This window comes from Musca autumnalis, unplaced genomic scaffold (assembly GCF_047663935.1).
Source record: "Musca autumnalis isolate F117 unplaced genomic scaffold, ASM4766393v1 scaffold_65, whole genome shotgun sequence".
In the NCBI taxonomy this organism is placed as follows: Eukaryota; Metazoa; Arthropoda; class Insecta; order Diptera; family Muscidae; genus Musca; species Musca autumnalis.
Genome location: NW_027412255.1, coordinates 39 through 18,540, shown reverse-complemented (window position 1 = coordinate 18,540; position 18,502 = coordinate 39). Strand labels below are relative to the sequence as shown.

The following is an 18,502-nucleotide window of genomic DNA, read 5'->3' as shown; positions in this document are numbered from 1 at the left end:
GTAAAAGTCGTAAACGATTTTCATACAAATTTTGTGTACGGGAACGCAAAACTCGTAAAAGTGGTAAAAATTGTAAAAATGGAGTGCTTCCTAGCTGCGTGCTGCGGAAGCAAAATGGAGTGCTTCCTAACTGCGTGCTGCGGAAGCAAAATGGAGTGCTTCCTTTCTGCGCGCTCCCTTGTAAAATTCACTGAGGAATTCATAGAAAAAGAAGCACTTCGTGACACTTGCACCAGTGATTTAACTGCTTCCGTGGATGCAAACTTTTTGCTGGGTATGTATGTATTCCATTGCTCAAATGTCAAATGAAACCGAATGGATTTCAGATGAGTTTTCATTTGACGTATACGAAAGGAATTGTCAGCTGAAATCCACTCGATTTCGTCAATATAAACCAGTTTCAAAATGGTATATGTAAGAGGAAAATTAATTAATGGATCTATCAAATTCAGTGGGTTAACCTTCAACAGTATAAATGCCCAATTAACCAGACAAAATGCTCTAATGTAAATATGCTCTTATTTCACAACCAGCTCAAATACAGTGTTGCATTCTAAGCATGTAAAAATAAGCAACTCTAAATAAAATACCAAAAATTGCAAGTGTGTTCGAAATTGTTTGTTAACATTTTGACAATGGACAAACAATTGTAGCAAAAATTTAATAATGAGGTAAATGTATTTTTAATTTAATAAAATTAGACATAATACACTTCTCATTCTTTTTAGGAAATTCCAATAAACAAAGGTGGAAGCAAGCGGTGGCCAACCAACTGAAACATAAAATGGTCTTGGGGTCATTGTGTGGCTAAAAAACGATTTTTTTCAATCCTTTATGAAAATCCCCCGACGAATATTCGAGTTTGGATCCTATACAAAGTACCTAGGACTTAAAGATCGTTATGTTGGTACGGGTTAACATTAACCGATTGCCATAACATTTCATGTATAAGGCTTTTGAATCAAATGGAAAACATTTAGGGGTAGGAGTTCAAAAAAGACGTTTTGATGTAAAAACTTTACCAGTTCATAGTTGTGGCTAAAAAACGAATTTTACAAACATTAATGAAAATCCGGAAAATTCGAGCTTGGATCCAAGGAAGTAAATAAAGATCGGTTTTTGAGTTAACGAAAAAAATCCACAAATTACAAAGATCGTTTTGTTGGCACGGGTTAATATCAACCGAAAGTGTGTTAATTTACTATTGTATGGATTTGAAAACGCAAATTAAACCAACTGCCTGTTTCTGTATGTTGAAAGAAAGAATACTACCAAACTCTATTTTTATACCCTCCACAATATGGAGGGTATAATTAAATTTGTCATTCCGTTTGTAACACATCGAAATATTCGTCGAAATAAAGTATATATAAATAAAGTATATATATATTATTGATCAGCATAAATATCTATGTCGATTTAACAATGTCCGTCCGTCTGTCTGTTGAAATCAAGATACATTTCGCAATTTTAAAGATAGAGAGTCAATATTTGGTACAGAAGTTTTTATTACTTGCATGATGGTTGGTGTTGAAAAAGGGATATATCGGTCCACGTTTTGATATAGCCCCAATAGAACGGTACCTCCCGATTTTCGGTATTTTTAAGGTTTTTAGCTTCATTGTCCTACCAAAATGGCTGAAAGTTGTTGTTTAGTTATCGTTGGGTGTACAAAACTTTCCACCTGAAATTTGTTGATATAAGTCTACGCATTCATATAGCCCCCATAAAACGGTATTTTGGAGGTTTTAGCTTCATTACCCACCAAAATGGCTGAAATTTGGTATTTAGTTATAGTTGGGTATATAGAACTTTCCACCTGAAGTTTTTTGGTGTAGGTCCACGTCTTCATATAGCCCCCATAGAACGGTACCTCCCGATTTTCGGTATTTTGAAGGTTGTGGCCTCTATATTCCACGGAAATGGCTGAAATTTCGTATTTAGTCTTCATTTAGGGCACACAACTTTCAACCTGAAATTTGTTGTTATAGGTCCACGCCTTCATATGGCACCCATAAAACGGTACGGAACGGTACGGAAACTAATTGTTCTATTCCACTTTAACACAACTCGTGGTGGAGGGTATAACTTAACACCGTTCTTACTTGTTCAAATTAGTTTTTTGTTTGCAGCAAAAGCAAAGGTAAACGTATGTCTTCGAAAGTTTGGACGTGTTTCATTCGAACACTTTTTTCGTTTCGACATACAGAAACAGGCTGCAATTTATAGGCATTAAAATATAATTTTTACTTTGAAAGTTAATGCCAAGAAGTTCATCCGTGAAATTCAGTCATCATGTTTAAAGGAACGCTATAAATAAATAACAAAAGAAGACATAATAATGGGGGTTAGTTTAACGTAATTTAATATTTCAAGTTCACTACGAAGAAGTTTGGTATAACCCCACATTACGGTACCTACAAATTTTGAAGCAAACTCGTGATACCAAATCAATATACATACATATATAATTATTGTGTTATTTATTTATTTTTTTAGTCAATGATTTAAGGTATGTATATCTCCGTCAGCGCAGCTTACTGATACTTTCTTACTTGTTTGTGTGATAATGTGTATAGGTTGGGAAGTCAAATTTGAGTCGCCAACTTAAAAGGCTTTTTTTAAACTGGTTTTTTGAGATATGTCACTCTTTGAGTAAATGAGCGATATGTTCTACAACATCCCGAAGGGACAATGGAGATTCAAATTGGCTTAATGATATGGCTTGATTGTTTGAGATGTGACACCCTTTGAGTAAAAGAACGATATGTATATGAATTCTCACACAAAATAGTCTTCTAAAAATGAGTTTGATCTATGAAGTACCCATTTTATTCCTTTTATTTTTATTGTTTTATTTTATATAGACGCAAGAGGCAACTTTAAAATGGAACGAGAAAAATTGCCGCAAAGAAATTCGCTCAATGAAAATTGGGACTTAGACAAGTTTACTTGCGGCAAGTGTCAGTTTGAAGGAGAGACACGTAAGGGGAATAGATGTGGAAAAATTGCTCGTACTGGCAATTTTCAGGCAATCCTTTTATATTTTTCGTAGTTGACATTATTAATGTTTTGAAAACATAACTAAACAATACATACCGCAACAGAATTGCATGTTTAAACTCAAAAGGCATGTTCAAAATGTGCCTCATCGAAATAATGGTTTTAGACCCCAAGTATGTTTGCACGAAATCCGTTTCAGACAATTTGGCGTCAATTTAACCTTGTCTGGCTAGAGCACTCGATAACTTTGGAACGGATTAACCGATTTGGTCCAACATTTTGCTTTCGTAATATTTTGTACAAACGTAGTTTAAGTTCGAAGGTGGGAAGTGCGGTCCACTATTCGGGTATCTCCCCCGTCTAGGGACACTTCTTGAATTTCTTGCAGCAGTTTCTGTTCGTGGTCCCATTCACGAGGTTATAATTATTTTCGGGGGCAAGTGCATAGATCCTGAGATAATGACCCAAACGCTCAAAGTAATTCAAACGACTGATGACGACGAAAACTTACGAATTGATTTCGTACAAATCACGTTCCAAGATGGTGTATATTGCAAAACATCTTCGGGTACCTCAATCACAAAAGTTCAATATTTTTGCTAAAATTCAGTTTAAGGGCTGTTCGAGGATAGTTTGCTAATTTTTCCAGATTACAGCGATGTAATGCTTTTCATAGGTGACCAACTGGAGTGTCTGTATGGACAATATCGGTCCACTCCTTGGGGTACTCACCCAAAATTTCAATATTTTTCGAAAACGTGCAGTTTAGGGACATGTCTAAGATCGTTGCGAATATTTTCCAGCAGCTAGTCCTCGCGACTCATATTACGGCAGCATAATGTGTTATTGGGGGTAAGTCCATACTGACTGAGATAATTAATTACCCTAAAACTGTAAAAACCCTGCCACCACCAACTATGGTTCTTAAGCCCACAGTCCACTTGTCGATTATATTCAACATTTACCAATGTTTTAATATGGGTAGAAATTATTACTGACACTGAAAAGGGTTATAGGGAGTCCTCGATTTGGTCCTTTATTTGCACATTGTAATCCTACTTCCAAAATTACATCTAATTCAATGTGGACTATATCGGTCCACTTCTTCCGGTACCTCCCCCACATAAGTTTAATCATTTAGGAACAGTGTCAGACCTGTTCTCGGATAAATTTTAAGTTTTCGCAGCACTCATTATAACAGTACTGTTAAAAAATGTACTTGTTTGCTTCTTTCATGATGTCACAGGTTTATCTCTTTCGGCAAAGCCGAATGATACATTTTTACTGGTATTTTATAAATTTATAACAATTTGTGTAAGATGACAAAATTCAGTAAACATTTTTAACAATTATGGAATAGGCGGACACTTCTTAGTGATTTACGGAACAAAAATAACAATAAATTCAAAGGCGAACTTATTTCAAATTGGCGGCGTTCAGTTCAGCTAGAAATATTTAAAAACGTGGTGGCAACCCATTTTTAAGTATTTGCTGTGATTATTTTGAGGACTATGTCTGAAAATTACTACGGCATCCATGATGTCCTCAAATGAAGCACAATATATATGAAACGTTCAGAAGGCAAGGGTAATACAAATTTGGGTCATAATTTGGAAAAAACATATAATTTAGCGTACAACGAAATACAATGTTGGTTCAAAGTTCAAATATTTCACTGTCCCCAAAATTTCTACTGGACATATATATATATATATATATATATATATATATATATATATATATATAAAATAATAATAATAAAGATTAAATCTTCAAATAGTAATTATAGTATTATAGTAATATTTTCAAAGGTAATTAAACATTTACACCAGACGTGTTTCCTTTATCGAACATAAATATTTTTTACAAGCTGACATAAATTTCGAAATAGTCTACAAAGATTTTATATCGGAAGGAAGTTCATTAAATCTTTTACTACCAATATAATCGATCGTCTGCTTCGTTTTTTCTAACCGACATCGTGCCATTCGAAGATTGTTCTGATTTCTTGTGTTAACATTGTTTTGGTTTTGTGTTATAACTATTGTCTGGTGGCCAATTTGCCCGATATTTTTGAAAACATAGAGTAGAGATTGATGTATATGTTGTCCATGTATCGGTAATATGTTTGGTACAACATCATTATATAATGAAATTGTGGGAAATCTTAGTGGTAGTTTATAAATAGTTTTCAATGCCTTGTTTTGCATACATTGCAAAGATTTTGAAGAATTGCTACTTTTATTGTAAGCATATACAATTGGTAAATAATTTAAGTGGGATTGAATAAGTGACTCAAAGATTAACAGCTTGGTTCTAAGGTTTAACTTATTTTGCATTTTATAGAGTATTCCTATTGCAGGACAAATCTTAGCTTTAACATTATCTATATGCATGGCCCAGGAAGGATTGCTCTGAAAAGTTACTCCCAAATACTTTGTTGAAAGAGTTCCATGAACCGTCTCTCCATCCACATATATGCTAAACGAAATTGCACTACTTCTTGACAAATAAGGGCGAAATCTTACTATTTTAGTCTTGTTTGGATTAATTCGCAATCTATTCAATCGTGCAAATTCAACAACTAATGCCGCATCTCGTTCCATTCTTACCTCCAATTCGATATCATGCTTGTATGGGTAGAGTAAGCATATATCATCAGCAAACATTATTAACTTGCCGTCAAGAGATAAATTTTTGATATCATTAATATAAATTAAAAATAATAAGGGACCCAATCCACTCCCCTGGGGCACGCCGCAATTAATATGACCCATATGAGTTTTTGCATCATTTATTTGCACGTATTGTTTTCTGCGCGTCAAATAATCTTTAAACAGTAACATTTCATTCCCTTTCACTCCATAATATTCCAATTTTGCTATTAAAATGTCATGATCTACCAGATCAAAAGCTTTGGTAAGATCGAAGAAAATACCAGCTACTCCACTTAATCCCTTGTCAAGCCCCGAACAAATATATTGGGTTACATTTAAGACCGCATCCATCGTACTGCATCCCTTTCTGAAGCCAAACTGCATGTTATAAAGTAAATTATTTCCTTCAAAATAATCTGATAATCTGTCAAATAAGACCTTTTCTATAATTTTGTCTACTACAGATAAGACAGCAACTGGCCGATAGTCTGCAAATGATTTAGCATCAGAATTCTTGGGTACAGGAATTCTTTTATGAATTTTTAATGCATCTGGGTATGTGGAAGATAACAACATTTTATTAACAATAGAGACTAATATTGAAGATGTTTCTTGTATACATTCCTTTACAAAAACTGTAGAAATATTGTCATATCCAGGATTCTTTTTATTTTCCATTTTTGATATAATCGTCATAATATCATTTTGATTAATAGCATTAATTTTGAACTGGAGGTTTATTCTTGAAAGAGTTCTTAATGAATTTATCGAATCACCGGGGCTAACATCAATTTGATTCCTAAGTTCAGATACTATATTAAGAAAATAGTTATTTAAACAAGTTGCTTTATCACAGTCATTTACTAGAATACTTCCATTAGAATCATGCAAACAGATATCACCTCTTATTGTCCTTGACAAAGTTCTGTTTATAAAGGTCGAACACTTTTTGGGATTATTCCTTATCTTCTCTATGTTCTCCACATAATAATTTTCCCTAGATACTTTGCTTGCAAGTTTTATGACTCGGCTGATTCGTTTTAAAGTATTCTCTAGAGTTGCATCTCTATTTTTTGCCCTTCGTCGTTTTTTTAACAGCCTTTTTTTAACTAATATTAGTTTTTGAAGGTTTTTATTAATCCACGGATCAATATCATATTGATTCAGTTTTAACTTCTCTAGTTGACTGTTCGATTGCATCTCCCATGCAAGACATGAAATCATCTACTAACAGAGAAACGTCCATCTGATTGCTATTCATCAGTAGGTTATTTTGTAAAATTTCCCTAGCTTTCCTGTAATCACAATACTTTTTTGAGAATTCAATGCCCGAATTTGTAGCCTTTTTACATATATACTTGCAGGAAAGTAGATTATGATCTGAAAGATCACATTCTACAGAATCTACAAACAATTTATCGAATAGATTGCTAAATATATGGTCAATACAAGATTTACTTTTTGGCCGTGTCACCAAGTTATGCGCATTATAACAATCATAGTTTTGAAACATCGACTCCAATTCGCCATAGTGAGAATTGCCAAACATATCTATATTCGAATCACCTAAAATAATAATTGGATTTAGTGCATTCCCTCTCAAAACGTTTTCGATAATATTTATAAAATCAGCAACAGTACATTTTTGTGAACGATAATAGGATATTATCTTCAGAGGTTTATTTTCAATTTTAAAATACAGTGTGTCAAGAAAATAAAATTAATTTCTGAACTCAAACTGCAAAAATATTAATTACTGTCATCTGCCCCTATACTGAAAAAAAAAACAACAACAATTGTGAACATTTTCATCTACCCCTGTGCTGGGAAATACAAAAACAACTTTGAACGTTTTATACATTACAACTTGTTCATTTTATCCCTTTTTCGATCAGAAAAATAATTATTAAACTATTGAATACTGATATCTGCCCCTGTGCTGGGAAATATAAAAATAAATATAAAAATTTAGTGCATTCCCTCTCAAAACGTTTTCGATAATATTTATAAAATCAGCAACAGTACATTTTTGTGAACGATAATAGGATATTATTTTCAGAGGTTTATTTTCAATTTTAAAATTATTTAAAGTAACCGTTATAATATCTACATATCTTTCACTTCTGCAAATATTTACAGAATACTGAAAATCCTCTTTAATATATACTGTGGTACCTCCATAACTATCATCTCTACAAGAATGTACTGGTCTATATCCAGGAATAGAATATATTTGCTTAATAGTTTCTTGAAACCACGTCTCTTGAATAGCAATGATGTCAGGTAGTTTCGAAAAAGTAGATAAGAGATTTTTGAATTTGTTGAATTTATCAACTGAAGAAACTCTTCTGATATTAATGCTTATAATATGTAGATATTCCAAATTAATTCTATCAGAGTAATTTATAAAATTTTCAATATTTTTGAAATATTGATTATTAGTCATTAAAAATATATATATATGTATGTATAACAATGTTAAATTTTCAATTTTAAAATTTTATTTATGATGGAGATTCATAGTCCGCTGCATCATCACTGTCATCACTCGATTCAACAATTTCAGACTCTCTATTTTGCACCATTGATCGCCTGGTAAAATGTTTGTTCGTTGTTGCATCAAGTAACATTTGGTCAACATCATCTTCACTTTTTATAAATATTTGCTTGGAGATGTCAATCTTCTTGCAAAACACTTTTCCATCCCTGGCATAAATATACTGGAATCCAATTGACTTGAGCGTTTTAGCATGATACAACAAACATCTTTGTGTTTTATTTCAGCTTTAGTCCATATTTTGTTGTAATTCAATTGTTTGAATAACAACAAAATATTTTAAAGTGGATATGAAATTGATTAGTTGCGGGCGAAGGGTAGGGAATACTATAGTTTCAGTTGTCACCAAACAACTTCATCAGTTCCCTTTTTCGCCGACTCTGTATCGATAAACGGGTCAATAAAGCCATCTAGCAAATTAAATAAAATGAGAAATTTGCTGTATGGCCCTACAGTTCGACTCAAATTGTAGGGTAAACAGCTTTAGGGCCATACAGCAAATTTCTCATTTTATTTAATTTGCTAGATGGCTTTATTGACCTGTTTATCGATACAGAGTCGGCGAAAAAGGGAACTGATGAAGTTGTTTGGTGACAACTGAAACTATAGTATTCCCTACCCTTCGCCCGCAAATAATCAATTTCATATCCACTTTAAAATATTTTGTTGTTATTCAAACAATTGAATTACAACAAAATATGGACTTAAGCTGAAATAAAACACAAAAATGTAAAAATCTGCAGTCCAACAATAAAAAACGCCAACAACAATAATAGGCATCAGCACGGCCTTGTTGACCAATGCGTAATGCAAAAACAACTTTCTTGTTGTTTTTACCCCCGCTTATTGAAGCAACACTCCTATGTTCGTATTCTTTGCGAAGCAAAGACGGCATAAAAACAGTGGTGGATATGAAATTCTTTAGTTCGACTCAAATTGTAGGGTAAACAGCTTTAGGGCCATACAGCAAATTTCTCATTTTATTTAATTTGCTAGATGGCTTTATTGACCTGTTTATCGATACAGAGTCGGCGAAAAAGGGAACTGATGAAGTTGTTTGGTGACAACTGAAACTATAGTATTCCCTACCCTTCGCCCGCAACTAATCAATTTCATATCCACTTTAAAATATTTTGTTGTTATTCAAACAATTGAATTACAACAAAATATGGACTAAAGCTGAAATAAAACACAAAGATGTAAAATTCTGCAGTCCAACAATAAAAAACCCCAACAACAATAATAGGCATCAGCACGGCCTTGTTGACCAATGCGTAATGCAAAAACAACTTTCTTGTTGTTTTTACCCCCGCTTATTGAAGCAACACTCCTATGTTCGTATTCTTTGCGAAGCAAAGACGGCATAAAAACAGTGGTGGATATGAAATTCTTTAGTTCGACTCAAATTGTAGGGTAAACAGCTTTAGGGCCATACAGCAAATTTGTCATTTTATTTAATTTGCTAGATGGCTTTATTGACCTGTTTATCGATACAGAGTCGGCGAAAAAGGGAACTGATGAAGTTGTTTGGTGACAACTGAAACTATAGTATTCCCTACCCTTCGCCCGCAACTAATCAATTTCATATCCACTTTAAAATATTTTGTTGTTTTTCAAACAATTGAATTACAACAAAATATGGACTAAAGCTGAAATAAAACACAAAGATGTAAAATTCTGCAGTCCAACAATAAAAAACGCCAACAACAATGATACAACAAATTTAACGTATCTTTGCTCAGATAATCATTAACATAGATATTTTTTTTTTTTTTTTATTTGAAAATTTTGCCTATTAGGCGAAGGTTATTTTTTATTAATTTTTTTAATTAATTTCTCGTTAGAGACGAGCTTACTGACCAAGATGCTTTTTGAAAAAGAAAGCCGACGATACGAACCCACACAATCACCACTGTGTGACATGCATGTTTCGCCTTTGGTTTAGGAAGTCTCCTCAGACACATCGACTGTGGGGCGGCTTCGCTATCCTCTAACTTATTTCCTCTTTCAAATGCAAGTTGTTTTTTTACAAAGTTGAATTTTTTGTTCAAATCTTTGTATGGCTTTCATGACAAACGCTTAGCGTAGCCTTTGAAAGTTATGAGTTTGGTTCTGAACACTAACACGCCGTGACAACACTTTTTTCCATGTGTTTTTCAAGGACGTGGGTTCGAACCCCAGCCTGGCTCAAGCTGATTTTTATTTGAAAATTTTGCCTATTAGGCGAAGGTCATTTTTTATTAATTTTTTTAATTAATTTCTCGTTAGAGACGAGCTTACTGACCAAGATGCTTTTTGAAAAAGGAAAGCCGACGATACGAACCCACACAATCACCACTGTGTGACATGCATGTTTCGCCTTTGGTTTAGGAAGGCTCCTCAGACACATCGACTGTGGGGCGGCTTCGCTATCCTCTAACTTATTTCCTCTTTCAAATGCAAGTTGTTTTTTTACAAAGTTGAATTTTTTGTTCAAATCTTTGTATGGCTTTCATGACAAACGCTTAGCGTAGCCTTTGAAAGTTATGAGTTTGGTTCTGAACACTAACACGCCGTGACAACACTTTTTTCCATGTGTTTTTCAAGGACGTGGGTTCGAACCCCAGCCTGGCTCAAGCTGATTTTTATTTTTATTTGAAAATTTTGCCTATTAGGCGAAGGTCATTTTTTATTAATTTTTTTAATTAATTTCTCGTTAGAGACGAGCTTACTGACCAAGATGCTTTTTGAAAAAGGAAAGCCGACGATACGAACCCACACAATCACCACTGTGTGACATGCATGTTTCGCCTTTGGTTTAGGAAGGCTCCTCAGACACATCGACTGTGGGGCGGCTTCGCTATCCTCTAACTTATTTCCTCTTTCAATTGCAAGTTGTTTTTTTACAAAGTTAAATTTTTTGTTCAAATCTTTGTATGGCTTTCATGACAAACGCTTAGCGTAGCCTTTGAAAGTTATGAGTTTGGTTCTGAACACTAACACGCCGTGACAACACTTTTTTCCATGTGTTTTTCAAGGACGTGGGTTCGAACCCCAGCCTGGCTCAAGCTGATTTTTATTTTGGTCAGTAAGCTCGTCTCTAACGAGAAATTCATTTTTCTTCATTTTCTTTTAATTTAGCTTTCGAACTCATCAGTTTTTGTTTGTAATTCTTTGCTGCAAATTTCACAACAACAGTTTTCTTTTCATTCTTTTTATTCTCCTTCTTTCCAACAAAATATGCAGTATCCACTGCACTCTCTTCTAAATCAACTCCAACACATTTTGAGAGTGGCAACACGGCATCCACAGCACTTACATTTTCGTCTATTTTCAGGCCACTGATAACACAGTCGCTTTTCACTCTCTCATCGTGGAGTATCTTTACTGAGTACTCCAATGTTTTCACTCGATTTTTGAGTTTTTTATTTTCTCTTTCTACAGCAGAGATTTTCTTTTTATTTTCTGCTACATCCTTAAACACCTCTTCAAATTTAGCCGACATAAAATTAATAGAATCCGTCAGGTGATCAAGCTTCTCAAGTTTTTCTAATTTCCTTAGCTCAGTTTTTATTGAGCTCCTTTCTGATATCACCTTCTTCCTCGTCTTCTGCACAAACACCACAAGTATACAATTCGTTCTCATTTTTCAAGAGTCTAGCAAATTTTCTTTTATTTAAACCAGAGCAACGAAAATGGAAACAAACTTTGCAAACGTCACATTTAATGTAATCATCGCATTCCATTTTGATATCATTTTTACATCCACCACAAATAGTTTTTTTTTATTACCGACACTTCGGCGGGCGGTAGCTTTAGGCATGTTTATAAACTTGACTGCCACTTGATAAAGTATCTTTTTCTCTTTAAGATGAATGTATCTTTATGTTTTTTGCAATTTTATTACACAAAAATATTTAAATATTTTGGAGAGCGATATTAAAGCGGACAAAAAAAAACCGTATACTCGCAAGGGTTGCTAACTGTTTTTTTTTTCTGTCTCTGTTTAGCTATGCGTTGTTATTTTTGTTGTTGTCGCTCCACACATTATTTACTTTTGTAAGTTTGTCTATTTACTCCAAATAACCAATGAGCGTCAAATAGACGAAAGCATAGCGTAAGCAGAGACAGTAATTAGGATCAATTCTGCCTTGTTATTTTGTTTATTAATCTGCCTAAATTAGTCTTGTTATGATTCTCTGCCTAGCTGCAATATTTCGTGTTTTTTATCTGCCGTGCTGCAATAAGATAAACAAACCTAATCCTTGTTCACTCAAATAGTCTAAATCGCGATTAAGAAATAATCCGTTATACTATTAATTAATTTATTGTCCCATCGGGAGCATAACCACTTACGAATTATACTAAATTATAATTGTGTTTTAAATAAAGTTGACCCAGTGACAATTTATAATTTTAAACGAAACTATTTTGTGTGTTGTTCAATTGCTCTGGCTCCAGCTAGCCATTCTCCTACTTTTTAATGGTGCCGAAACCCGGGAATAGTGAGCTAATAAACAATAGTTTAAGTTATTATTCACAACAAATAAATCTAAATAAACAAAACATTTAGTGAACTTTTCTGTGGCAAAGTGGAACTTGCAAAAGTGAAAGAGATGTTTAAATATCTTACTCTGGACTTGTTAATTCAATAAAATTATTTAAAGCTTACTCGCAACTGTGAACAGCTTTTTGACAACAAATAGACCAATACAGTGTGTCAAGAAAATAAAATTAATTTCTGAACTCAAACTGCAAAAATATTAATTACTGTCATCTGCCCCTATACTGAAAAAAACAACAACAATTGTGAACATTTTCATCTACCCCTGTGCTGGGAAATACAAAAACACCTTTGAACGTTTTATACATTACAACTTGTTCATTTTAACCCGTTTTCGATCAGAAAAATAATTATTAAACTATTGAATACTGATATCTGCCCCTGTGCTGGGAAATATAAAAAAAGTTGTGAACATTTTCATCTACACCTGTGCTGGGACAATTAAAAAATATTTTGAAGTGGAGTAAAGCTTAACTAAGTAAATAGTTTTGCGCGGAATAAAAAGAAAATTATACTGCAATTAATAAACATTAATAAACCAAAATTAGAAAACAAAAACAGTGACGCTTCAATCTGACCCTGAACTGGGATAAATGTTTTTCCTGAAAAAACAAAGTGGAGATTTTGTTAGAAAACTTAATTTTACTGTGTTTTCTAATTTTTTCTGTGCCAAACTATACTCTTGCTCTGCGTTGGTGAGAAATCCAACTATACACTTTATAAACTTTATTTGAAATTTTTACTCATTCGCCCGTTTTGTGAGAATCTATCGCTGAATATACTGAGAGCACAACTAAGCCACAATTTAAACCACATAACTCAAAATCGTTCCCCTCTCAAAGAATGTATCAAAATCGTCGAGTAAATATGGCGGTCCTTAATGACGATAATTGTCCCTGCTGTGGGATAAGACATTTTCTCTATAAATGTTTCAAGTTTGCTGCTATGCCCTCTGCCTCTAAGCGCGAGTTCATTTCTTCAAATAAAATTTGTCGCAACTGCCTGAACATTGGTCATTTCTCTAAGGACTGCAAATCGTCAAGTTGTTGTAAATCATGCAACCTTCCTCATCACACTATTATACATAATGAGTATACAACTCAAATTTCTAATACTGCTGAAAATAGTGATGATAATGTAGCTTCTTCTTCCTCTGCTGGGAATTCAAACGTCAAATTATCTCTATTGAGTACCACTGTTATACCACTAGCAACTATTCGGGTTATAGTTAAAAGCGAACTTGGAAATTTTACATTACGGCCATTTTGGATCAAGGAGCCCAGGCAACATTGATTACTGAAAGCGCTTCTCAACTTTTGCGTCTCAAAAAATACAAAACATCTGCTCGGATCACCGGCGTAGGTGGCGAAACAGTTGTTGTTAAACAATTTGTGAAATTTAATCTTGCCTCTTAATATGAAGATGGGTTTGAGTTATGAAGTCAGGCATACGTCATGCCCTCGTTGAACAACTATTGTACTGGTCCAGTGGACAGAAATAAATTGCCCTCCTTGGCAGAATTCTCCTTAGCAGATCCTGACTTCGATAAAAATGATCCGATAGATCGACTAATTGGTGGCGATTTATATGGAGACATTTTACTTCCGCAACAAAAAAAATCGACAAAGGCATTTTTCTCCAACTTACCAATTTTGGGTGGATAGCTTCTGGTCCCACATCTGAAATTTCTTATGACCAAACAGTCAACATTAACTTTTGTTCCTTAGATACTCAACTTAAAGCTTTTTGGGAACAAGAAGAGTGAATAGAATCTCGAAAAGTGACCTCTGAGGAAATGGCATGTGAAGAATCCTTTAAGGAAAATTACACTCATGACTCCGATGGAAGATATATTATTGCTTTACCCATTAGGTCTCAAATCCTCTACCATTCTTCGCCCGTTTTCAGTCACAGCAATATCAGCGCTTTAAAACAAATCGCAAATAAGTTCGCTAAAGATCCAAACCTTGTCTCAGAATACAAAAAGTTCCCGGTCTTCGATCTGCTGAGTTAGTTCAACGTTCCCTCTGGTGGTCTGGTTCTCTTTGGCCCTCTCAACCACAATATCTCTGGCCCAAGCAGCCAGACAACTCATACGAAACAAATATGGAAATGCGGAAATCATCTCTGACTCTCAACTTTACTACGGTCTCGGATTATCCAGAATTCTTATCTAATCTAACAAGATTGACACTAGTCATCGCTTACCTATTGTGGTATCTTCAACACAAACATAGCTCTAATATTTGTGTTTCTTGCTTTCTCCGAGCAGCGGAGTTGAAAAATGCGTTACAAAAGATTGTTATGACGTCTCAAGAAGTCGATTTCACTGAGTAGATACAAGAGTTGGAGAAAGGAAGATTCATTCCAGCAACCGAAGTGCACAACATCGTCCCTTGCTGCATGTCTTGCGTGTTGGCGGCAGACTTCAAAAAGCTAAGTATCACTGCGATTTTAAACATCCCATCCTTTGGTCAAAACATCTCTTCTAATATTGCAGAATCTCATGAGAAGACAATACATGGAGGTATAACCCAGATACAGGCCCATGTCAAGAGAAGATTCTGGAATTTGTCTACCAGTAATCGTGCTTAATTCAACAGCAGTGCATCACCTGCTTCATGTCTAACGGCAAAATCATCAGGCGTCCTGTCTCAAAGTTCGTTATTCGGCATCTTCAAGAAGATTTCCATCCCCCTAAAGATCGAAATGAGAGTTGCTGTGAGCAGAGGCACAGCTCGGTTATCTCCGAAACCAAATAAAACACCTACTCTACTACACCATGGTCAAGAACACTTGTTCTTTGTGCGGGGGAATGTTGGAGCAAAAGTCATTATTTTTATTAATTTATTTCATTATTATTTTATTCTGTAATTATTACTATTATTTCATTTTATTGTCATTATTAATTTGTTAAATTCCGATAATTTATCATTTCTTTAATATTTATTTATTATTTTCTATGAAATTATTCGATTTGCCCAAAAATTAATAATGTCCCCACATTAAAATGTTCTAATTTTTCTAATTCCCTTTTTAATCGTGTCCTCATCGATTCAAGGCAAAACATTTGTCTCAGCTTGTTGTGGACATTGATCTCCGTTTTCAGCCTCTGTTTAACTATGCGTTGTTATTGTTGTTGTTGTCGCTCCACACATTATTTACTTTTGTAAGTTTGTCTATTTACTCCAATTAACCAATGAGCGTCAAATAGACGAAAGCATAGCGTAAGCAGAGACAGTAAATAGGATTAATTCTGCCTTGTTATTTTGTTTATTAATTTGCCGAAATTAGTCTTGTTATGATTCTCTGCCTAGCTGCAGAACTTATGTCCCATATTCCTGTTGCAGTGCACAATAAAGTTTTAAGCGACAATGGAGAAGGTGTAGTTAACTTACCCGGAACTGGAATTATGCGGAGCAAAACTACTGGCGAAACTTATGCGGAATGTACAACTGATGCTAGATATCAACATTACTAATGTCTCTCACTGGACTGATATCATTACCGTTTTGGGCTGGCTCAGACGTGAATCGTCCAGTTGGAACGTTTTCGTTGGAAACAGGGCACAGTGGTCCCACTTGTATGGGAAGGTGCGACAAAAATATTTATAATCGTCGGGTAAATCTGAATTGTTCAGTATATTCTAAAAATAAGTCAAAAATACTTTACACACAAAATCATCAATATGGGTCCAGTTTTTCCTATAGCCCCCATGTAGCGGTATCACCCGATTTCAGGTATTTTAAAGCTTTTATCTACATTTTCGGCCCTAATTGGCTGTACTTTGGTATTTGGGGTTCCCAATGGTCAGAAACCTTCTGCACCAAAAATTGTGGCCTTAGATCCAGGTTTCGGTATAGCTCTCATATTACGATACCTCCCGACTTCTGGTATTTTGAAGATTTTATCAATATTTTCGGCCCGAATTGGTTGTAATTTGCCATTTGGGGTTCTCACTGATCAGATACCTTCTGCGCCAAAAATTGTGGTCTTAGGTCCAGGTTTCGCTATAGCCCTCATATTACGGTACCTCCCTATTTTAGTTATTTTGAGGTTTTTATCTACATTTTCGGCTCGAATTGGTTGAAATTTGCTATTTGGAGTTCTTTCTGGTCAAAAAACGTCTCCGACTGGTATCGTGGACGCGAAAGGAAACAAATTATTCCATTTGAGGTCAGAATATTTCATAATAAAATTCGGTGCGACCGAATCTTACATTTTTACTTGTTTTTCATATTATATGTAGCATCATAGATATATGAAAAATATACAAATGTAAAAAATACACTCACAAGTACATCCCAAAACAAAAATTTATAAATCTTTAAAGAAAGAAACCAACACAAACTATTTAAAACACAAAACAAAGAAGAAATTGAGAATACAGTAATACGGCATATTCACTGAAACGACCGGAGGCATCGTCAGTATTTTTAATGTCACACACGGAAATGCAAATATATGCAGCTGAAACCAAATTTTTTGTAAACTTGACACTATTTCGAACATTCTTCAACAAATTTGGAGAGCGGCGAAGGATGGCGAAGTTAGTAAATTACAAAAACAGTGCTGGAATATAAAAATATAATATGTTTAGGGAAAATTTGATGAATTGTAGCAGAGATTTGTTGATATCGATTTTTCGATTTTTGTCGCAGGTTGGGAACAGTGTGCAGGGTTAGCGAAGTCCAACTACATTCTAACATTTCCCAATGGCGCTATGTGTCAACTCATGACAACCCTGCTGACTGTATTTCCCGTGGTATTTCGTCTACTGAGTTGATTCTACATGAACTCTGATGCTATCTGGCTCACCAAGCCCCGATCTCTGTGGCCCAAGCTGCCAAAAAATTCTTTTGAAACGAATCTCGAAAAGCAGAATTCATCTTTAAAAGTCAAAACGTCTACGGTCTCAGATTATCCGGAGCTTTTATCTAAATACTTATCTCTAACAAGATCGACACAAGTCACGGCTTACCTCTTGCGGTTTCTTCAACACAAACATGGTTCTAATATTCGTTTTCTTTGCTTTCTCAGAGGGACGGAATTGAATAATGCGCTTCAAGAACTTGTTCTGATGTTTCAAGAAGCGGATTTCCCTGAGGAGATAGAACACATGAAGAAAGGAAGAATCATTCGTTCCAGTAGTCGAATTGCACAACTTTGTCTCGTTTTGGATGATGATGGCGTCTTGCGTGTTGGTGGCAGACTTCAGAAAGCTAAGGTTCATTATGATTTTAAATATCCCATGATATTGTCCAATAATAGCCCCCTATCTCTTTTACTATTTGCAGATGCTCCATGGTGGTCTAACCCAGATACAAGAGAAGATTCTGGAATTTGTCTACCAGTAATCGTGCTAAATTCAACAGCAATGCATCGCCTGCTTCATGTCTAACGGCAAAATCATCAGGCGTCCTGTCTCAAAGGTCGTTCTTCGGCCTCTTCAAGAAGATTTCCATTCCCCTAAAGATCAAAATGAGAGCTACTGTGAGCAGTGGCACAGCTCGGTTATCTCCGAAACCAAATAAAACACCTCATCATCTACTCTACTACACCATGGTCAAGAACAGTTGTTCTTTGTGCGGGGGAATGTTGGAGCAAAAGTCATTATTTATATTATTTATTTATTTCAAAATTAATTATTATTCATTTATTTCATTATTATTTAACTTGGTTAATTATTGTCATTATTTAATTTAATTATCACTATTAATTTAATTTGTCTCAATAATTATT

General features: G+C 34.6%; 1 long non-coding RNA gene across 1 annotated transcript; it reads left to right on the top strand.

The window, feature by feature from the left end:
* The first annotated feature begins 536 nt into the window (after positions 1 to 536).
* Positions 537 to 1,378, top strand: LOC141388165 (uncharacterized). Its single transcript, XR_012408746.1, has 2 exons — positions 537 to 671; positions 729 to 1,378. It is a non-coding gene; the product is annotated as an uncharacterized lncRNA (long non-coding RNA).
* Positions 1,379 to 18,502: the final 17,124 nt, after the last annotated feature.